This window comes from Leopardus geoffroyi, chromosome C3 (assembly GCF_018350155.1).
Source record: "Leopardus geoffroyi isolate Oge1 chromosome C3, O.geoffroyi_Oge1_pat1.0, whole genome shotgun sequence".
In the NCBI taxonomy this organism is placed as follows: domain Eukaryota; kingdom Metazoa; phylum Chordata; class Mammalia; order Carnivora; family Felidae; genus Leopardus; species Leopardus geoffroyi.
The window spans coordinates 115,977,272-115,998,776 of NC_059338.1; the positions used below are offsets into that span (position 1 = coordinate 115,977,272).

Sequence of the window (21,505 nt, forward strand, 5' to 3'; positions counted from 1 at the left end):
TTGAAAGAGAGAGACAGAGAGAGAGAGCGAGCGAGCAAGCGAGCACATGAGTGGTAGGGCAGAGGGAGACAGAATCCAAAGCAGGCTCCAGGCTCTGAGCTGTCAGCACAAAGCCCAACACAGGGCTCGAACTTCTGAAACATGAGATCATGACCTGAGCTGAGGTAGGATGCTTAATCAACTGAGCCACCCAGGCGCAGCCTCAATACCTGTCTTCTAACCAATCACCACACCCATGCTGATTTATTTCTCCCCTCTGACGTTGTCCGTGGCACCAGAGCAACCAAAAGCAGTCCCTGGTCGGCATGAAGGCCTAGCACAGCAGTTCCTTCATGAGGAAGCGGCATAGACATGCATCTGAATGGCAGTTTAGGACTGAACACGCTAGACCGAACAGCGCCCTCCACTGTAATCGAGTGTACTGCCCTGTACATAATTAAGCCCACCGAGATCCACGTTGCTTTTGACTGGACCCCACCCCAGATTCTGCAGGACTGGCCCAGGCTACTGGGTCCCCGGACTGAGCCTTTCTCTCTCTCTCAGAGCAACGAAAATTCCAGAGCAGGATCTGCAACCAGCAGTGGCAGACCCCAGCCTGAGGGCTTGCCCTGAGGTAATAAGGTCCTTTTGCATTTGGGAAACAAACATGGAAAAGGAAGCTGTCATCACTGCTTTAAGGCTGATGTCAACAACTCACATTATCCAGAAGTGGGGTAAAATCATAAACCACACAGTAAAATTGTGGTTAGAATTTTCTTGCCCCCCCCCCCCCTCCCCCAGCACAGAACTCGTAGGCGGGTTAAGCAGGCTCAGGCATGCCTGGAGACTCTGGACACTTTCCCACCCACTCTCTACCCTCTCCCACAGAAGCTGGATTGTGCCCTACGGTTCAGCGAGTTGCTGGCTGAGCTTCTGTTCTAACCCGAGGGACCTCCCTGAAACCTCTTTATCTCTATGAGACCTGCTATGGCCCACAGGCCCCACTGTCATGCCCCACTGATTAAATCAGTTTGCTATTGGAAAATAGCACTGGGCAGAGTTGGATCTCTCCTTTCCTCCCCTCTCCCAGAGGGGCCGTGCAATTGCTTTTCTTGCCTGTTATGCTTGAATTCTGCCTCCCAGCTCCCAACGTTCTCAAATAGAGGCTTGGCCAAAGGGCCAGTCCTCAGAGGCCGGTCTTTCCTAGTCTGGCCCTGCCGTCTTCAGCTTCTTCTCCATGGATCCTGCACGTGGAGTTTTTTCTACCACTTAACAGAACTTAAGGTGACTTACTGAATAGTCTCCCTCCAAAAACAGCAGTCACATTATAATGAAAGGATCTCCAGAGGACAGGATGATACATCCGCCAGTAAAAATGTAACCTAAAGAGGAAACAACAGAAAAAAAAAAATTAGAAGCAAGAAAGCAGAGACACAGTGACAAGTGCTTCGGCAGTCCAGAGAAAGTTGAAACGTCACCTTGTGTTGGGAGAAGCCAGGATTCAAACAGAATCAAGCATATAACTGCAGAAAAGCTTGAGAAATTAAGCCACTGGTAACTCTGAAAAGTAGGGTGATGCAGATCCAGCTGAGACTGAAGAAATACTTGAAGTGTGATTAAGAACTCCCTGGGTTCCCAGATCTCCCTCCCCTCCCCTCCCCTGTGCCACAGGGTGACTGCAGGGTAATGACATCACCTTCCTCCAACTTAGGACAAGCTGGGAGCTTTATTCTTTGTGAAGAGGTTGAACCAGATAGATTCTGGACTCATGGACACAAGAAGACATAGATGTGGGTGCTGCTGTATTATATACTAGAAGAATAAGTGAAAGGCTCTGTTCTGAATTATAAAACTCCTCTCTCCTTTTCCTTATTTGAGTCCTAGAATGCTACACTTTAAGCTTATATCTGCTAAACAGGAGAATGGAGGGTTTTTCCTTCGGGCCAAAGTCCTACAGATGATGAAGTTCTGCCCACTGAAATAACATAGCCAGGTTACCTTTCAGAGAAGCCTACTAGACAATAAGCACCCATGCAACTATTCCAATCACGTATAAATATGATCAGTAGTCAAGGGTCAGCAGATATTAGAGGAAAGCCACAAGCATGAAATGCCAAAGCAAACATGAAAAAAAAAAAAAAAAAAAAAAAGGAAAAAGAAAAAATTAGGAAAGAGACCAAAAACATCTAAAACAAAACAAAACAACCCATAAAGATCTCTGGTCTGATCTCTCTTGGTGTCTGACCGTGCCCTCAGTCCTGCACCTGGGGAAATGGGACAATCGGGTGGCCTATATGCACCCAATGGCAATGCCCAGATCCAGGGGTCTGAACCAGTCTTCAGGGTCAATGATTCAAGATGGCCTGAATTCACCAAGGCCTCCCTGGGAAGAAGGGAAAGAACAACCAGAAAAGAAAAAGAAAGGCTCCAAGGCATTGGCTGAATGTGAAGAAAAAAATGAATGAGAACTGGAAGAAAGAAATAGAAAAACACAGAGAGAAATTGTCAGGGGGACAAAGGGCTCATCCCCCCCCCCCCCCAAAAAAAAAAAGACAAAGAAAAAAGAAAAGAAAAAATCTGGTAGGTATTCATCTTCTTCTTCATTAAGCTCTGACTCTCCTAGCAGATCTTCAGATTCTGAAGATGAGGATAAAAAATAAGGGAAAAAGAGAACCATTCACATAAATCTTCTGAGAACTCCATGTCAGCAACTGAAGCAGACAGTAAGGATAGTTTACAAAATAAGTCTAAGGACGCAGCTGAGAAAGAAAAGGACATGAGAGGACTCATGGAAAAAAGAAAAATGTATCCTGAAGATAAACCTTTATCATCAGAGTCCTTATCAGAGTGAGATTAGATTGAGGAGGGTACAAGCAAAAAAGAAGAAAAGGAGTGAAGGAGAAAAAGTAACAAGAAACAAAAAAGAAGCATAAGAAACCATAAGAGGAAAAAGAAAGCTACTAGTTCAAGTCTTGACTCATAGGAACATTAAGAAAAATCAAGATTCCCTTGTAAAGAAACTGCGATGTCTAAAGAAATTTCAACTGTGAACATTATGACATAATTACTAAAATGCACGAATTTTCTTGTTTTTGGAATTATTCCTGGACTATTCGGTAGCCATTCAGATGCTACTGTGTGAAAGGGCCATATTGTTGCCTGCTGCTTGAATATCTTTTTTTTTTTTTTTTTTTTTTTTTCCTCTCTTCTAATGCTTCACCATTCTGGCAGATGATACACAGCAAGTGTGTTAGTGGTTAAGATATTTGGGAACAAAGTTGATACTGTTGACTAGAAGTATCTAGTGATAAATCCACAGAAATAGAATCTGGATACATCATTACGATACAATTAGAAATGACCAGATGACTCCAGTTAACATTTTTGAAACAGGGAATAGATTGATATTTCAAAATCCTTACTCTGTAGACGAGTATATTTTAGTTTCCCCCCTCCTTATATACTTTTATTTACCTGGGGAAGGATGTTTTAGGGTGGAGGGGGCTGGTTTGTTTTCTCGTTAGCTAGCAGAACGGCATGCCTTGAAGCATGGGGCGGGGGGAGGGGGGGGTGGGGGTCAGAGCCCGGTGCAGCAGTCTTGCCCTTTGACATTCTGGGCTCTTTTATTTGCTGCTTTAAGTGAACCAGAGAAACAGCCCTTTGCAGCCTGACAGAGCCTCCAAAGTTCTGGAATTTACCTCTCCTTCAACAACACTGAAATTTTTTTTTAGCATTAGAATGTGTTATAACATTTGAACTAATTTTGCCTACCCTTTGGCTTTGGAGAGGAATCATTTCAAATAGACCCTGGTACTTTTTGAACTTGCTAGCTAAAGATTCTAAAATGCATGTTTTGTACTAATTAAGTTTTAGCCAGTCGGCAAAATTTTATGTACAGTGACAGTTCTTTTATTTTTGTATGAATTTTGTTTAGGCTGCAATGTTTGGCTTTTATTAGCTCTGTATTCTTGGTATCTTAAATTCTTTACTATGTTTAATAGCATTCTTGCCAAGATACTTTTTATTTTTAAACAGCTTTATAGTGAAGCTGAGACTTAACCATAAAAAAAGTTGAGTGGCAGGCCTGGTATGCTATGTCTTGTTACATAAAGCTATTGCCAGAATGTTTGTAAACACAATATTAAAAAAAATTTGTCTCTGTATATTCACAACAAATTATGATAAATTAAGTGAAAATTACATTTTTGTTCTTCTTGTGTCATATTCTACTAAGGCTTTGTGCCTCATATCTACTGCTGAATTATTTACTGGTAACGTTAAAAGGAATTGATCAACCATTTCACTTTACATTTTTAAATAATCAGGTAACATGAAATATAATTTGATGTACAATTTTGCTTGTTATACAGAGTATGCTAATTATAGTGGTATATGCACAAAACATTTTGGCACAAGAGGCTGAATAAATGCTATTTTAAAATTTTTTTTTAATGTTTTTATTTATTTTTGCGACAGAGAGAGACAGAACATGAGCAGGGGAGGGCCAGAGAGAGAGGAAGACACAGAATCGGAAGCAGGCTCCAGGCTCTGAGCTGTCAGCACAGAGCCCGATGCGGGGCTCGAACCCACAGACTGTGAGATCATGACCTGAGCCGAAGTCGGACGCTCAACCGACGAGCCACCCAGGCACCCCAATAAATGCTATTTTAATTAAAAAAATAAAAAATAAAAATAAAAAACCATAGACAACCCACCCCTATAATTTGTATCTTTAGAGAGATAAGGTATTGAATTTTTAAAACAGTATGCAGTAAAAAAGGAGTATTACTTTACAAACAATAAGGAGATGCTAGAGTTTAAAAATATGATACACAAAGGGAATGCCTGGTAAAGAGATTGATGATAATGTAGACAAAGTGTCTAAAAACTAGTACTAAAAGAAATGGATTATAGAAGAAAAAAGTGAAAAAAGATTAGTTTGAGAGAGTCAACATTCAAACTATAAGAATTTCAGAAAAATAGAATGGAGAAAATAGAAAGAAGAAAATCATTTTAAGAAAATTGCTCATAAATGAAGGACACAAGCATTCAGATTTAAAAGGGCTCAATGATGCCCAGTACAGAGAGTGAAGGAGGCCCAGATCAAGGTCTGATGTATATAAAATAATGAGAGTAAAGAGACCAGTGGGGAAAAGAGAAGATCCTAAAAGCTTACAAAGTTTAAACTAAAAAAAAAAAAAAAGAATCAAAATGGTATCAGACTTCTAAGGAAGAACACTGCAAGCCAGAAGCCATTATGGAAATGTCTCCAGTATTGTGAGGAAAAAGAATTTGCAACTTAGAATTGTATACTTAGTTATTAAACAGGTTGCAGGTAGAATAAAAACAAATTTTAGGTGTCTGTGATGGTTAATTTTATATGTCAACTTGGTTGGTCCACAGTGCCCAGATATATGGTCAGACATTATTCTGGGTATTTCTGTGAGGAGAGTTTAAAAGTTAAATCAGTGCACTCTGAGTAAATCAGGTAGCCTTGGATCATTCAGGTGGGCCTCACCCAATCAGCTGATGATCTGAATAGAACAAAAGACTGACCTCCCCTGAGCAGAAGGGAATTCCCAGCAAATGGCTGGCTTTTAGACTGGAACTACAACCTTGGCTCCTTCCTGGGTCTTCAGCCTGACAAAGCTTGCACTTGAACTGCAGCATTAACTCTTCTCTGAGTCTCTATCTAGCCTGCCTTGGAACTTGGACTTACTAGTCTCCATCATCAGGTGAGCCAGTTTCTTAAAACAAATCTCTTTATACACACACAGACACACACACACACACACACACACACACACACACACACACACACACACTTCCTATTGGTTCTGTTTCTCTGGAGAATCCTAATAAACAATTTCTCAAAATTTTCACTTTCCATGTGCCCTTTCTTGGGAAGCCCCGGAAGAATGCATTGTACCCAATCATGAGAGTAAACATAGAAAAAGACACTGCATCCAGGACATAAGGTGCTCAACAGAGGTGAGCACATAAGGGAATTCCCAGGTTAAAGGGGAAGGAAGTGTCTATGATGAGACAGCTGTACCACAAGCCAGAAAACAGCTAGTTCGTCAGGAGCAGAGGGGAGGGCTCCAGAGAGGATGTCTAAGACAGAGAGACAGCAAGAGAGACAGGGAAGAAGGAGAAAGAAACTCATAGACAATGGGAGATGTGACTGTTTTGAGAGGTGGAGAGTTTAGGGAAAAATTAGTGATAGATAAATAGAAAGTAAACAACTGACAAGAATAATGGCCTCCCGAGAACATGAAAAGCAATGTAAGCAAGGATAAGTAATTGTAGAAGACATAGGTCAGTGGTTATACAGTAAACATCAAATTGTAATTCACTGGCAGAAGCTGAATGAAGGACTAGGTGAATTAATATTTACCCACATGCCATCATATAAAAGAGTAATGAGGCTCTTCCTGCAAAGAAAACATACACAAAAAAAATATACACGTTTTTATTAATATAAAAAACACGTGAAGGTACAGAGTACTGCATGAAGTATGCTACTGTTGGGTAACAAAAGAAAATATTTAAGTTTATATATCTACTGGAACATGAGCAAAATAGCTCTGTGAGGACACACAAGCAAAAGATAACATCTGAAGACAGGATGTGGTATCTGGGACACAGGACGAAGGGATGTCTTTTCAATGTTTGTAACTGTTGAATACTGAACTATGTGATTATACTTTCAGAAAATAAAAGTACTTAAAAAATTCAGAATTTCTTAGCTTCAGAAATATAGATATATATAATGTATGAATATAAGTATATAAGTCTAGAAACATATTCCACCATTAGATGACTGGGGATATACAAAATTAATTCTGTCTTGCACTTAAAAACATAATCCTGAAAACCCCCAACTCTTTCAACCAAGATTTCCCCTGTTCTTTTCTGGATGTTTATATGCAATGCTGAAGAGATTGTTTCCACGCCTATATGATTCTATCACCCAAAGAAATATTAGGGACACCAAATTACCTAATCTACAGCGTTAGTTTCTGAGAAACTAAGAGTTAAAAATACCTATTTTCGACAATAAATATAAATCAATTTAATAATCTAATGAAAGAATTTTTAGCATTCCCTCTACTTGCATTCAAGTATATCTTTGTTATACCAGATTACTAATTATTTTTTTCCACTTGTATGTACTACGTTGACAACTTGAAGGCCTCTGCTGATTGAGATGCTCAAAGACGTCACCCAGAATGACGATATTAGTTTCTTTCCACTTAAGTTCGACCTTTTCCTAACCCTCTTAACTCTTTGATTTCAATTCCAATTAAAGGGAACTCCTGCATATTTCAAAGGGAAGTGAGTGGCTGGGCCTTCTGTACCTACCGAATCAGTCTTACTTTATAGAGACAAGTCGAGAAGTTGGGCAAAAGTGGGAGCCATGCACACAAGCACTTTCCAGGGACCAACGCTAAGGTGGCTGAACAACACAACCATCTGCTCCATGAACTGGAGTACCACTGCGGTATTTGAAGAGATCCCAGTGCAAAGATCAAGGACAGTAGTAGGTCATGGGGAGGGCCCATTTTGGCAGACGATCTGAAGGGCTCCATAGAAAAAAGCAGATAAAGAAGAAATGAAACTACAGAGGCTCATCTTCACCTAATTCTTTGATTTGTTTGTCCCTTATAATAAGGTTAAGGTCTTTATATTTCATGTTTATTTCTTTCATGAAAAAAAAAATCAAAGAACAAAGAGGCACAGCAATATTTATGTGAACGGGATGACGACTTACAAAATTGACGTGACGGTTTTGTGATGGCTACACTAATTTTCTGACACTTTTAGGGTAGTAACATATTTTTCTTGATGAAATGAATATCCTAATAATATTTTTTAAGTAAATAACTGTTGTGGGGAATAACCTTAATACTTTAACACTTGATATATCAGTGAATATGAACAGCAAAGTATTGCCAGAAACAGATGCTCAGAACAGTTAAATGTGCTTACGGTGTCTTTTAATATCAAAGCTGTAAAGGAGATATGTGAGCATCCAGAAGCCGTTAAAATATGCTGAGTCATTAAAGATTATTAGAGCCAGCATCTTTTCCCTACCTCTTACCTAACTTTTTTGAACGTCTAAACTTCTATCCAATAGGATGTTGCTTTAGACTAGTACATTTTCTGTCCTAGATGGAGCAGAGCATAGGGGTTATTTAACAATGTAGGTTCGGGAGAAAGCCGCCCCAGGTCCTGATTCTAGTGTCACCACTTACTAGCTCTGTGACCTTGGGAAATATTCTCCTTCAGTCTCTCAGGGGCTGTTTCCTCATCTGTGAAGTAGGGATGAAAACAGTAACTACCTAATAGATTTATTAGGAGAATGAAGTGTAGTAACAACCAAAACAATTTAAAATGGTTGGTATATTGTAATCACTTCAGAAATATTGGACATCATTATTCCAGCTGCACCCAAAAGAGTTCTTTAATTTTTGTGGTGTACTTTACAGCAAAGATGTGCCCAACTTCCAGTCTTCTGGAGGGCAGAACTGAGGTAAAGCTGAAAAAAAGAAAGGAAGGAAGGAAGGAAGGAAGGAATGAAGGAAGGAAGGAAGGAAGGAGGAAGGAAAGAAAGAAAAAAAAATGAATGAAAAAGTTAACCCACTACTTTATGACCATACTGATGGGAAGAACAAAGCCCCATAGAAAACTTCTGTGGCTGATAAAATTCCAGTGTCAAAATCTTTATGGCAAAGACCCTTTTTACAGAAGTGGTGCTGATTTTGCTTCTTCCACAAGTGTTGCTTCTATGTACCACGGGGAATTTTGGTTATATTTATTCTGCAATAACATGAACAGTTCAGAGCTATAGTGTAATAGTTGTTGGCAAGCAAGAAAAGTTGTCACTTTATAGGCTATCTAGTTTTACTCATTATTTGGGTAGGAACCATATTCTTTTGTGACTTTCTACATCTTAAATAGAAGCAGACTAACTTGGACATTATTTTGTAGAATAATTTTTATGCTCCAGTGTCTTTCTCTTTTAATCCTAGAGGTCCTATTGTCTCACGTGTGTTGGTTCAAATTTTTTTTTTTTAAATATTTTTCTCTTTGTTCGTCTGTTTGGGTAAATTTCTAGTGGTTTATGGACCCTTTCTTCTGTAATCAGCCATTAAGGCTCGCCAGTAACTTTTTCACATTATATAATGTACTTTTTAGTTCTAAGAATTTCTATTTTGTTCTTTTTCAATAGATTCTATTTCTCTGCTTAAATTTTAAATGTGTTTATCTATTATAAATATATTTTCCTTAATATCCTTGCACATAGTTAAAATAACTGCTTTAAAATCCTTGTCTTCCAATTTCAATATCTGGGTCAACTTAGGTCAGAATCCATTGAAAGTATTTTCTCTTGAGCATGGATCACATTTCCCCCTTTCTCTATATGTCTAATAATTTTAGATAATATCCTGGACATTATAAATTGAAAAAACTCTGGATTGTGTTTTATTCCTTTGAAAAGTATTCATATTGCTATTGTTTCAACAAGCAGTTAACTTGGCTGAGCTAACTCTCCAAACTTTGTAATTCCTACATGGAAAACAAGTGAATACCAATTGTGCATGCATAGTTCAGGGAATCAGCCATAATTGTGGACAAATTTTAGCACAGAATTTAGAATTCCTTCCTGTATTTCTCCCTTTTTTGAATATCTTTTCTCATTTTCCAGTTACTATGGCCACACCAAATTCTGTCTTCTGGATTTCTCAGCTAGTAAGACTATGGGTTTTTTAGTGAAGCTTTAGTTACCTTTCTTGGAATTTATTGGAGTTTTTTTCCCTCAGGCAAAAATAAGTATATAAATTAAAACCTTAAAATAAAACAAGTATAAACAAATGAAAACCTAGAGTTCTGGTTCAAGACAGTAACACAGAAAGATCTTGAATTCCCCTCTTCCCACAAACACATTGAATTTAAAGTTACATGTGGAACAATTTTCTATGAAAAAATCTCCGAGCTAGCTGATTGACACCTACATATAGGGATAACGAGAAAAAAACACCCTCATTCAAAATGGGTAGGATAAACTGAGATACAATCTTTGTTTCTTTAAAAAAAATTTTTTTTAACGTTTATTTATTTTTGAGACAGAGAGAGACAGAGCATGAACAGGGGAGGAGCAGAGAGAGAGGGAGACACAGACTCTGAAACAGGCTCCAGGCTCTGAGCTGTCAGCACAACGCCTGACGCGAGGCTCGAACTCACGGACCGTGAAATCATGACCTGAGCCGAAGTCGGACGCTTAACCAACCAAGCCACCCAGGCGCCCCTCTTTGTTTCTTTTTTAATTGAAATATAGTTGACACACAATGTTACATCAGTTTCAGGTGTACAATATAGTGATTTGAGAAGTTTATATGTTATTATGTTGTTATGCTGTGCTCACCACAAGTGTAGCTACCATCTGTCACCATATAACACTATTACAATACCATTGACTGTATTCCCTATGCTGTACTTTTTATCCCCACGACTTATTCATTCCATAACTGGAAGCCTATAGTTGAGGCACAGTCTGGTCATTAACCCCACCCCCAGTGCATCAGCCTACAACTGGGAGGGAACTCACAATACCAAATTCTCCCTGAAGAGTAAAGGGCTGCAACCTTACATCTGGCACTTCGGTTTTTAAGACCTGCACCTGAGAGACAAATTCCCAAAACATCTAGCTATGAAAACCAATGGGGCTTGTGTCCATGAGACCATAAGGCTACAGCAAACTGAGAAACAGTTCTTAATGGTTCCCAAGGACTTGCCCATCTCAGGGTCCAGCACAGAGACAAGCAACCAAGAAGTGCCCAGTCTTTCTGTGAAGGGGCCTGTTGGCTGAACTTGTAGCATTGACCTGGGGACAGGCATCTAATTTAACATTTTCTAGCATCAATAATCAGACAACAAAAGGAAATCAAAGGCAGTAAAATTGGCAAAGAGGAAGTCAGACTTTCACTTTTTGCAGATGACATGATATTATACATGGAAAACCCGATAGACTCCACCCAAAGTCTGCTAGAACTGATACATGAATGCAGCAAAGCTGCAGGATACAAAATCAATGTACAGAAATTAGTTGCATTCTTATACACTAATAATGAAGCAACAGAAAGACAAATAAAGAAACGGATCCCATTCACAATTGCACCAAGAAGCATAAAATACCTAGGAATCAACCTAACCAAAGATGTAAAAGATCTGTATGCTGAAAACTATAGAAAGCTTATGAAGGAAATTGAAGAAGATACAAAGAAATGGAAAAACATTCCATGCTCATGGATTGGAAGAATAAATATTGTTAAAATGTCAATACTACCCAAAGCTAGCTACACATTCAATGCAATCCCAATCAAAATTGCACCAGCATTCTTCTTGAAGCTAGAACAAGCAATCCTAAAATGTGTATGGAACCACAAAAGGCCCCGAATAGCCAAAGTAATTTTGAAGAAGAAGACCAAAGCGGGGGGCATCACAATCCCAGACTTTAGCCTCTACTACAAAGCTGTAATCATCAAGACAGCATGGTATTGGCACAAAAACAGACACATAGACCAATGGAATAGAATAGGGACTCCAGAATTGGACCCACAAAAGTATGGCCAACTAATCTTTGACAAAGCAGGAAAGAATATCCAATGGAAAAAAGACAATCTCTTTAACAAATGGTGCTGGGAGAAGGGGAGAGCAACATGCAGAAGAATGAAACTAGACCACTTGCTTACACCACTCACAAAAACAAACTCAAAATGGATAAAGGACCTGAATGTGAGACAGGAAACCATCAAAACCCTAGAGGAGAAAGCAGAGAAAAACCTCTCTGACCTCAGCCGCAGCAATTTCTTACTTGACACATCTCCAAAGGCAAGGGAATTAAAAGCAAAAATGAACTATTGGGATCTCATGAAGATAAAAAGATTCTGCACTGCAAAGGAAACAACCAACAAAACTAAAAGACAACCAACGGAATGGGAAAAGATATTTGCAAATGACATATCAGACAACGGGCTAGTATCCAAAATCTATAAAGAGCTCACCAAACTCCACACCCGAAAAACAAATAATCCAGTGAAGAAATGGGCAGAAGACATGAATAGACACTTCTCTAAAGAAGACATCCAGATGGCCAACAGGCACATGAAAAGATGCTCAACGTCACTCCTCATCAGGGAAATACAAATCAAAACCACACTGAATTACCCTCTCATGACGGTCAGAGTGGCTAAAATGAACAAATCAGGAGACTATAGATGCTGGTGAGGATGTGGAGAAATGGGAATCCTCTTGCACTATTGCTAGGAGTGTGAACTGGTGCAGCTGTTCTGGAAAACAGTGTGGAGGTTCCTCAAAAAATTAAAAATAGATCTACCCTATGATCCAGCAATAGCACTGGTAGGAATTTACCCAAGGGATACAGGAGTGCTGACACATAGGGGCACTTGTACCCCAATGTTTATAGCAGCACTCTCAACAACAGCCAAATTATGGAAAGAGGCTAAATGTCCACCAAATGATGAATGGATAAAGAAATTATGGTTTATATACACAATGGAATACTACGTGGCAATGAGAAAGAATGAAATACGGCCTTTTGTAGCAACATGGATGGAACTGGAGAGTGTTACGCTAAGTGAAATAAGTCATACAGAGAAAGTTAGATACCATATATTTTTACTCTTATGTGGATCCTGAGAAACTTAACAGAAGACCACGGGGGAGGGAAAAGTTAGAGAGGGAGAGAGCCAAACCATAAGAGACCTTAAAAACTGAGAATAAACTGAGGGTTGATGGGGGGTGGGAGGGAGGGGAGGGTGGGTGATGGGTATTGAGGAGGGCACTTTTTGGGATGAGCACTGGGTGTTGTATGGAAACCAATTTGACAATAAATTTCATATTAAAAAAATAAATGAATGTTTGGTAGAATTTACCTGTGGGAAAAAAATAATTTAACATACATTTTGAGGTCCACTGAGGTGCTTTCTGGGTAGAGAGGCTAGTGGGTACCATATTTGCACGCTTTCTGTCTTGCTCCAACTTGCAAGTTTCTCCAGGAGTTTGTACACTCCTAGATGAAAATACAGGGGGTAAGCTTATTAACACTCATCTTGGTGGGGCACCTGGGTGGCTCAGTAGGTTGAGCATCTGACTCTTGATTTCAGCTCAGGTCATGATCTTGTGGTTCATAGGATTGAGCTCCAAGTTGGGTTCCATGCTGACAGTGAGGAACCTGCTTGGGATTCTCTCTCCCTCTCTCTCTCTGCCCCTCCCCTACTCGCACTCTTATCTCTCTCCCAAAATAAATGAATAAACATTAAAAAAAAGGGGTCTTGGTGATAATCTTTTGGATTGGACAACAAAAGAAAAGGTAGCAATAGCAAAAATAAACAAGTGGGACTACAACAAATAAAAGAACTTCTGAATAGCAAAAGAAAGGATCAACAGAATGAGACGACGACCTGTGGAATTGGAAAAACATATATGCAAACCACATATCTGGTGTGGGGCTAATATCCAAAATACATAAAGAACTCATAAAACTCAATCGAAAAAAAATAATTTGATTAAAAAATGAGCAGAGGATCTGAATAGACATTTTTTTCAAAGAAGACATACAGATGACCACCAGGTACAATGGTGCTCAACATCACTAATGATCAGGAAAATGCAAATCAAAGCCACAATGAAATATCACTTCTCACCACTTAGAATGGCTATTCTCAGAAAAGATAAATAACAAGTGTTAGGAAAGATGTGGAAAAAGGGATCTTTCGTATACCGTTGTGGAATTATAGGCATACCTTGGACACATTATGGGTCCCGTTCCAGACCACTGCAATAAAGCAAATACTGCAACAAAGCAATGAATTTGTGGTTTCTCAGCATATATACAAGTGATGTTTACACTATACTGTAGTCTATTGAACGTGCAATAGCATCATGTCTAAAAAAATTATATACATACCTTACTTAAAAAAACACTTTATTACTATAAAATGCTAACCATCATCTGAGTCTTTGGCAAGTCGTATCTTTTTTGCTGGTGGAGTGTCTTGCCTTCATGTGAGTCACTGATGACTGAACAGGTTGCTGCTTGCTGAAGGTCAGGGTGGCTGTGGCAGTTTCTTAAAATAAGACAACAACACAGTTTACCAAATGTACTGACTTTCCCTCCCATAAACTATTTCTCTGTAACTATTTGATAGCATTTCACCTGCCGTAGAACTTCTTTCCAAAGTGGAGTCAGTCCTCTCAAACATTGCCATTGTTTTATCAACTAAGTTTATATAACATTCTAAATCCTTTGCTGTCATTTCAACAATCTTTACAGGATCCTCACCATTAGTATATTCCATTTTAAGAAATCACTTTGTTACAGGTGATTAATAGTACACTTATCATGGCGAGCACTGAGTAATTTGTAGAATTGTTGAATCATTATATTGTATGTCTGAAACTAATATAACACTACATATTAATTATACTTCAGTTAAAAAAAAAAGGATCTACTTTCTTTGCTTCTCCATAAGAAAAAGACCTCATCTGGTAAAGTTTCATCATGAAATTGCAGCAATTCAGTCACATCTTCAGACCCCACTTCTAATTCGAGTTCTCTTGCTATTTCCACATCTGTGGTTACTTCCTCCACTGAAGCCTTGGACCCCTCAATGTCATCCATGAGGGTTGGAATCAACTTCTTCCACACTCCTGTTAATGTTGATATCTGGAACTCTTCCCATGAATCTCAAATGTTCTTAATGGTCTAGAATGGTAAATCCTTTCCAGAAAATTTTCTTTTTTTTTTTTTTTTTAATTTTTTTAATGTTTATTTCTGAGACAGAGAGAGACAGAGCATGAGTAGGGGAGGGGCAGAGAGAGAGGGAGACACAGAATCAGAAACAGGCTCCAGGCCCTGAGCTGTCAGCACCGAGCCTGACACGGGGCTCGAACTCACAAAACGTGAGATCATGACCTGAGCTGAAGTCGGTTGCTCAACTGACTGAGCCACCCAGGCGCCCCCAGAAAATTTTCTTATTTATTTATTTAGAAAGAGAGGGTGGGGGAGAGAGAGGGGGGGAGAGAGAATGAGTGGGGGAGGGGCCTAGAGAGGGGGAGAATCCTAAGTAAGCTTTGAGCTGTCAGTGCAGAGCTCAACTCAAGACTCGAACCCACAAACTGTGAGATCATGACCGGAGCTGAAATCAAGAGTCAGATGCTTAACAGACTGCGCCACCCACACACCCCATCCAGAAGACTTTCAAATTACTTTGCCCAGATCCATCAGAGGAATTGCTATCTAGGGCAGCTATCACCTTTAAAAATGTATTTTTTAAGTAATAAGACTTGTAAGTTGAAATTGCTCCTTGATCCACGGGCTGCGGAGTGGTTGTTGTATTAGCAGTCATGAAAACAACATGAATCTTGCATCTCTCCATCAGCGCTCTTGGATGATCAGGTGCATGGTCAGTGAGCAGACATATTTTGGAAGAAATCTTTTTTTTCGGAGCAGTAGGTCTCAAGAGTGGGCTTAAAAGATTAAATACACCATGTTGTAAATAGAGGTGCTATCATCTAGGCTTCGTTGTTCCCTTTACAGAGCCCAGGCAGAGTAGATCTAGCATAATTCATTCTTAAGGGCCCTAGGGTTTTCAGAATGGTCAGTGAGCGTTGGCTTCAACTTAAAGTCACCAGCTGCATTAGTCCCTAACAAGAGAGTCAGTCCGTCCTTTGAAGCTTTGAAGCCAGGCATTGGCCTCTTCCCTAGACTAGCTGTGAAAGTCCTTGATGGCATCGTCTTTTTCCAACAGAAGGCTGCCCCAGGTCCACTGAAAATCTGTTGGTTACTGTAGCCGCCCTCGTTAATGATCTTAGCTAGACCTTCTGGAGAACTTGCTGCAACTACCACATCGACACGTGATGCTTCACCTTGCACTTGATATTATGGAGACAGCCTTTTTCTTTAAACCTCATGAACCAACCTCTGCTGGCTTCAAACTTTTCTTTTGCAGCTTCCTCACCCCTCTCAGTCTTCGTAGAATTGAAGAGAGTTAGGGTCCTGCTCTGGATCAGGCTTTGACTTAAGGTGGTGGCTGGTTTGCTCTTCTAGCCAGACCACTCAAACTTTCCTCATATCAGCAATAAGACCGTTTTGCTTGATCAGTTATGTGTTTACTGGAGTGGCACTTTTTACTTTCTTCAAGAGCTTTTCCTTGGCATTCGCAACTTGGCTGCTTGGTGCGAGAGGCCTAGCTTTCAGCCTATCTTGGCTTTTGACAGGTCATGATCTTGCGGTTCACAGGTTTGAGCCCTGCTCTAAGCTGCCAGCACGGAGCCTGGAGCCTGCTTCCATTTCCCTGTCTCCCTCTGTCTCCACCCTGCCCATGCTCACACTATGTCTCTCTCTCTCTCTCAAAAAGAAAATAAATAAAATTAAAAAAATAATGTGTGACTCTCCCTTTCACTTGAACACTTAGAGGCCATTGCAGGATTATTAAGTGGCCTAATTTCAATATTGTTGTGTCTCTGGGAATAGGGAGGCCAGAGGAGCAGAAGAGAGACGGGGAAACAGCCAGTAAGTGGAGTGATCAGAACACACATCTCATTTCCTAAGTTCTTGGTCTTTTTTTTTTTTTAATATTTATTTTGAGAGAGAGGGAGAGGGAGGGGCAGAGAGAGAGGAAGACAGAGAATACCAAGCAGGCTCCATGACTAACACAGAGTCTGATGCGGGGCTTTCAATCTCATGACTGTCAGATCATGACCTGAGCCAAAATCAAGAGTTGGGCACTTAACCGACTGAGTCAACCAGGTGCCCCTTAAGTTCCCTGTCTTATATGGGTACAATTCATGGTGCCTCAAAACAATTAAAAATGTATCATCAAAGTCCACTGATCACAGAGCACGATAACCAATTATAATGAAAAAGTTTGAAATATTGTAAGAATTACCAAAATGTGACACAGAGACATGAAACGAGCAAATGCTGTTGGAAAAATTATGCCAATAGATGTGTTCAACACGAGTTGCCACAAGCCTTCATTTCGTAAAAAAAAAAAAAAACGCACTATCTGTAAAACACAATAAAGCCAAGTGGAATAAAACAAAGTATGCCTGTACCAGTGAGTTTTACTCATTCATATGTTTTAAAGGGTTAATCAGCCACCTTTTATTCCAATTTCAAGAATGTCCTTCATCATATCTTGTAAGGCAGGTCTTACAAGAAAGTGGAGATGCCTTCCCTCAGATTTTGTTTGTTTGGGAAAGTCTCTTTCATTTCTGAAGAATGGCTTTGCTGGATATAGCATTTTGTTGACACACACACACACACACACACACACACACACACACACATATATATATATATATATATATATATATATATCTCAACACAATGAGCATGCATCTGGGCAGAGAAGGAGAGAGAATCTTAAGCAGGCTCCATGACCAGCACAGATCCTGGGCAGACTTGATCTCATGACCTTGAGATGACCACCTGAGCCAAAATCAAGAGTCAGACACTCAACTGACTGAGCCACCCAGGCATCCCTCAATATTGTGAATACATTTTCCTACTGTCTCCTGGCTTGCAAAGTTTGTATTGAGAAATACACGTATAGTTTTACAGGGGCAAACCTGACTGTGATGAACCACTTTTCTCTTGTTTCTTTATAGTTCTGTTTGTCCTTGACTTTTGACAATTTAAATATAATGGGTCTCTATATAGCCCTTATTGGTTTCAATCTACCTGAAATCTTTTGGGCCTCATAAATCTGGATGTCCATTTCTCTTTCCAAGTTTGGGAAGTTTTCAGCCATTATTTCTTTAATTAAACCTTCTGTTCCTTTCTCTTTCTCTTCTCCTTCTGGGACTCTGATAATGAATAGATTGTTTCTGTTAATGGTATGCCATAATTCATGTATACTTTTTCTTTTTCTTTTTTTTTCTTTTTGCTCCCCTGACTGGATACTTTCAAATGACCTACCTTTTAGTTCACTGATTCTTGAACTGATTCTTGGTCAAATCGGTTGTTGAAGATATCTCTGGAATTATTCAGTTCAGTCATTGTATCCTTTGGCTCTAGGATTTCTGTTTTTTTTTTCATTTTTTTGATAATTTCTATTTCTTTGTTGATCTCATTTTATGCATTGTTTTCCTAATTTTAGTTAGTTGTCTGTGTTCTTGTAGTTAATTATAAGAGAATTATTCTGACTTCTTAGTCTGACAGTTCACAGACCTCCAATTCTTTATGGTCAGTTACCAGAGTTTTATTGGTTTCCTTTGGTGCTACATTTTCTTGATTATTCATGTTCCTTGTGGCCTTACATTGGTGCCTGCACATTTGAGGAAGCATGCACCTCTTTCAGTCTTTACATATTGGCTTCATGTAAATCCCTTCAACAAACTGTTTTCCAGCGACTCTGGGTGGGCTGCCTACGGGTATCTATGGTCAGGCTTGATGCTAAGAGTCTTTGAGCTCTAAAATCTGGTGCCTTGATGAGCAGGTGCTCACCAGGGGCATGTCTGGTGCTTGGGGACATAGTGACGAGCCTGGAGGCTGGGTCAGTGGTGATGGGTCTAGGACTTGGGTCTGTATGGGGAGACCTGTAACCTGGGTTCAGAGGAGTCATCCCTGGGTTCATCAGGAACTAGGGAAAACTGGGGTGGGTGAAGTATGTGAATCCACAGGGACTGATCTGGTACTGAGAGGGGCTAGCCTGGAGTCTGGGGTCTTGGGAACTGACTTGGAAGTTAGTTCTCTTGGGGTTGGCATGTCACTGGGTGGACTGGGATCCTAGATCTGTAAGAACCAGTCTGATGCTAGAGTAGATCAGGGGTCTGGTGCCATGGGTGCTGGCCTGGTGCTGAGGTTAGTTGAATTCCTGTGTCCATGGTAGTTGGCACTGGACCTGGCTGACAGCCTATGTTCATGGATCCTGGCCTGGAGCCTAGGTTCACATGGGCCAATTGGGGACCTAGGATAACAGGAGCTGCCCAGCACTGAGATATGCTTGGAATCTGGATTAGTAGGATTCTGGTGCTCTAAGAGCTTCCTGGGGCAGTGAGAAGCAGTTCGTGATGGTTTGATCTGGGAGCCTGGGTTCATGGAAACCCAATAGGAACCTGGTGCCACGGAAGCTACCTGGAGCCACTGGAGTGACTTGGGCCACTGGAGCTGGTCAGTGCCTGAGTTGACTAAACCAGGGGCCTGGGCCTACTGGAGACAGCTGTCAGTGGTTTGGGTGAGGATCCTGGGTTTGCCGGAGCCTTTTCAGAGCCTGGTACCGTGGAAGCCATCTAGGGTTGCAGGAGCCACAGAGGCTGCTAGATTTTGCAGGTGCCAGGTTAGCTAGGGGCCTATCTTCCTGGGAACCCTCAGGGAGTCACTTACAGTCATGGGAGTTGGCCTAGTGCCAGAGTGGGCTGACCTGGGTCTATGGTGAAGTCAGAACTCCCTTTACTTTCCTTTCATGAGGAGGGTCTCTCTCTTCACGTTGGCCATTCTGAAATTGTGGAAGGGGCAGTGGAAGTAATGTGAATCTTTTCTAATCTCATGATACATCTTTTCTTACCCTATGCTTCACTCAGGTGCTATAATCCATCATCTGGAATCCTTGGTTCTTGTGAAGGTATTTTATGTGCAGAAAGTTCAAATTGATGTTGCCAGGGAGGGACAAAACCCCTATGTCGCCATTTTGCTGTCTTCACTGTTAAACTTCTGACATTTATTGCATACCTATTTAAATCATTATTATGAAAGATTCTAAGTGCGCAAAACAAAATTGCTGTGCCATAGGAAAAAAATGGAGAGAAGAAATAGAACTCTATTAAACAGAAAACATCATTTCATGCTAAAGGAGAACTTTATTTTTCTGAAACAAAAATCCCTCCACAGGCTTGGACACCACAGCTGTGAGCTTCTAATTTAAGGACTCTTGGCAAATGTGTTTCTCGAACTATGAGAGACCTGTCCTGCCAATATTTGGAGACCAAGAGAGTAAGATACAGGGTAAATAAAAATAGGGTAGATTTTCATATCCCTTACCCCATCCTTATGCACATAATTGAATGCTATTACTGTTTTGATTACTGTTGGACATCCTTCACCTCTCCTAGGTGTTTACTTCCCATTCTCTGCCCATCGCATTTGTTCATAACTTTAAGTATACTGGTTCCTCCTCCCTAGAATGCCCTCCTGACCCTTAGTATAATTCACTTTCTGTTAATACCCAGGGATCTCACATTCAAACCCATTCAGATCAACAATAATTCCACTCTGTCAACAATTTGTGTAATTTTTACTAATTGTCCAGTATGAACCCTATTAACCCTGGAAAATTTCATAGGCCCACATGACAATAGTTGTACTTCTAGGTTTTTTTTGACTGGGAACATAACAATACTCATTGATAAATAAATTAGTAGGACCTCAGGAAATTGTTTCATGGTCCTTTACGGTCCTGGATCTTTAGGTTAGAAGATGGTTTGAATGCTTATGTCACATATTTCTTTCTAGTGTTTTCCTGAGAAGATATAATTTCTCAATTAGAGTTTATTTCCATAAAAATAATAACTTCAGTTTGGACTATTTTATTATCTATATTCCCAGTATGGTATAGATACTTAATTATTTGCTGAACAAGGGAATAAATGACAATTCAACTGAATCTTATTTTGAGAGAGAGAGAGCGAGTGAGCCCATATGTGCATACACTCACAGGGGAGAGGGAAGGGTGGAGGGAAAGAGAAAGAGAACCTTAAGCACGTTCCATGCCCAGCATGGAGCCCAACATGGGGTTCGATCTCAGAATCCTGAGATCATGAGCCTGAGATCATGACCTGAACTAAAATCAAGAATCGGATGCTTGGGGCACCTAGGCAACTCAGTCAGTTAAGCATCTGACTTTGGTTCAGATCATGATCCTGTGGCTCATGAGTTCGAGCCCTGCGTTGGGCTCTGTGCTGACAGCCTTGAGCCTGCTTATAATTCTCTCTCTCTCTCTCTCTCTCTCTCTCTCTCTCTCTCTCTCTCAAAAATAAGTAAACATTAAAAAAATAAAAGGAATTGGATGCTTAATTGACTGAGCCACCCAGCTGCCCCTCAACTGAATTTGTTGTATTGCTATATAGCTATGTAGATAGTAATACATTTAACTACTAATGTTATATAGGTTAAAACACTTCATAAAAGATAACATAACAGATAACTTGACACACTTGAGGTAAGGCAGTCTTTGACAAGGCACCAGAATAAACTCCTACCAGTACTTTTTAAATTTTAAGAGGCATATAGGGGGTGCCTGGGTGGCTCAGTCGGTTAAGCATCTGACTTTGGCTCAGGTCATGATCTCACAGTTTGTGAGTTCAAGCCTCACATCGGGCTCTGTGCTGACAGCTCAGAGCCTGGAGCCTGTTTCAGATTCTGTGTCTCCCTCTCTCTCTCTGCCCCCCACCTTCACACTCTGTCTCTCAAAACTAAATAAACATTAATTTTTTTTTA

The 21,505-nt window shown here is 40.2% G+C and overlaps 1 pseudogene; it reads left to right on the forward strand.

Annotated features, from left to right (window-relative positions):
- Positions 1–2,180: 2,180 nt before the first annotated feature.
- On the forward strand, positions 2,181–2,972 carry LOC123586630 (annotated as a pseudogene).
- Positions 2,973–21,505: the final 18,533 nt, after the last annotated feature.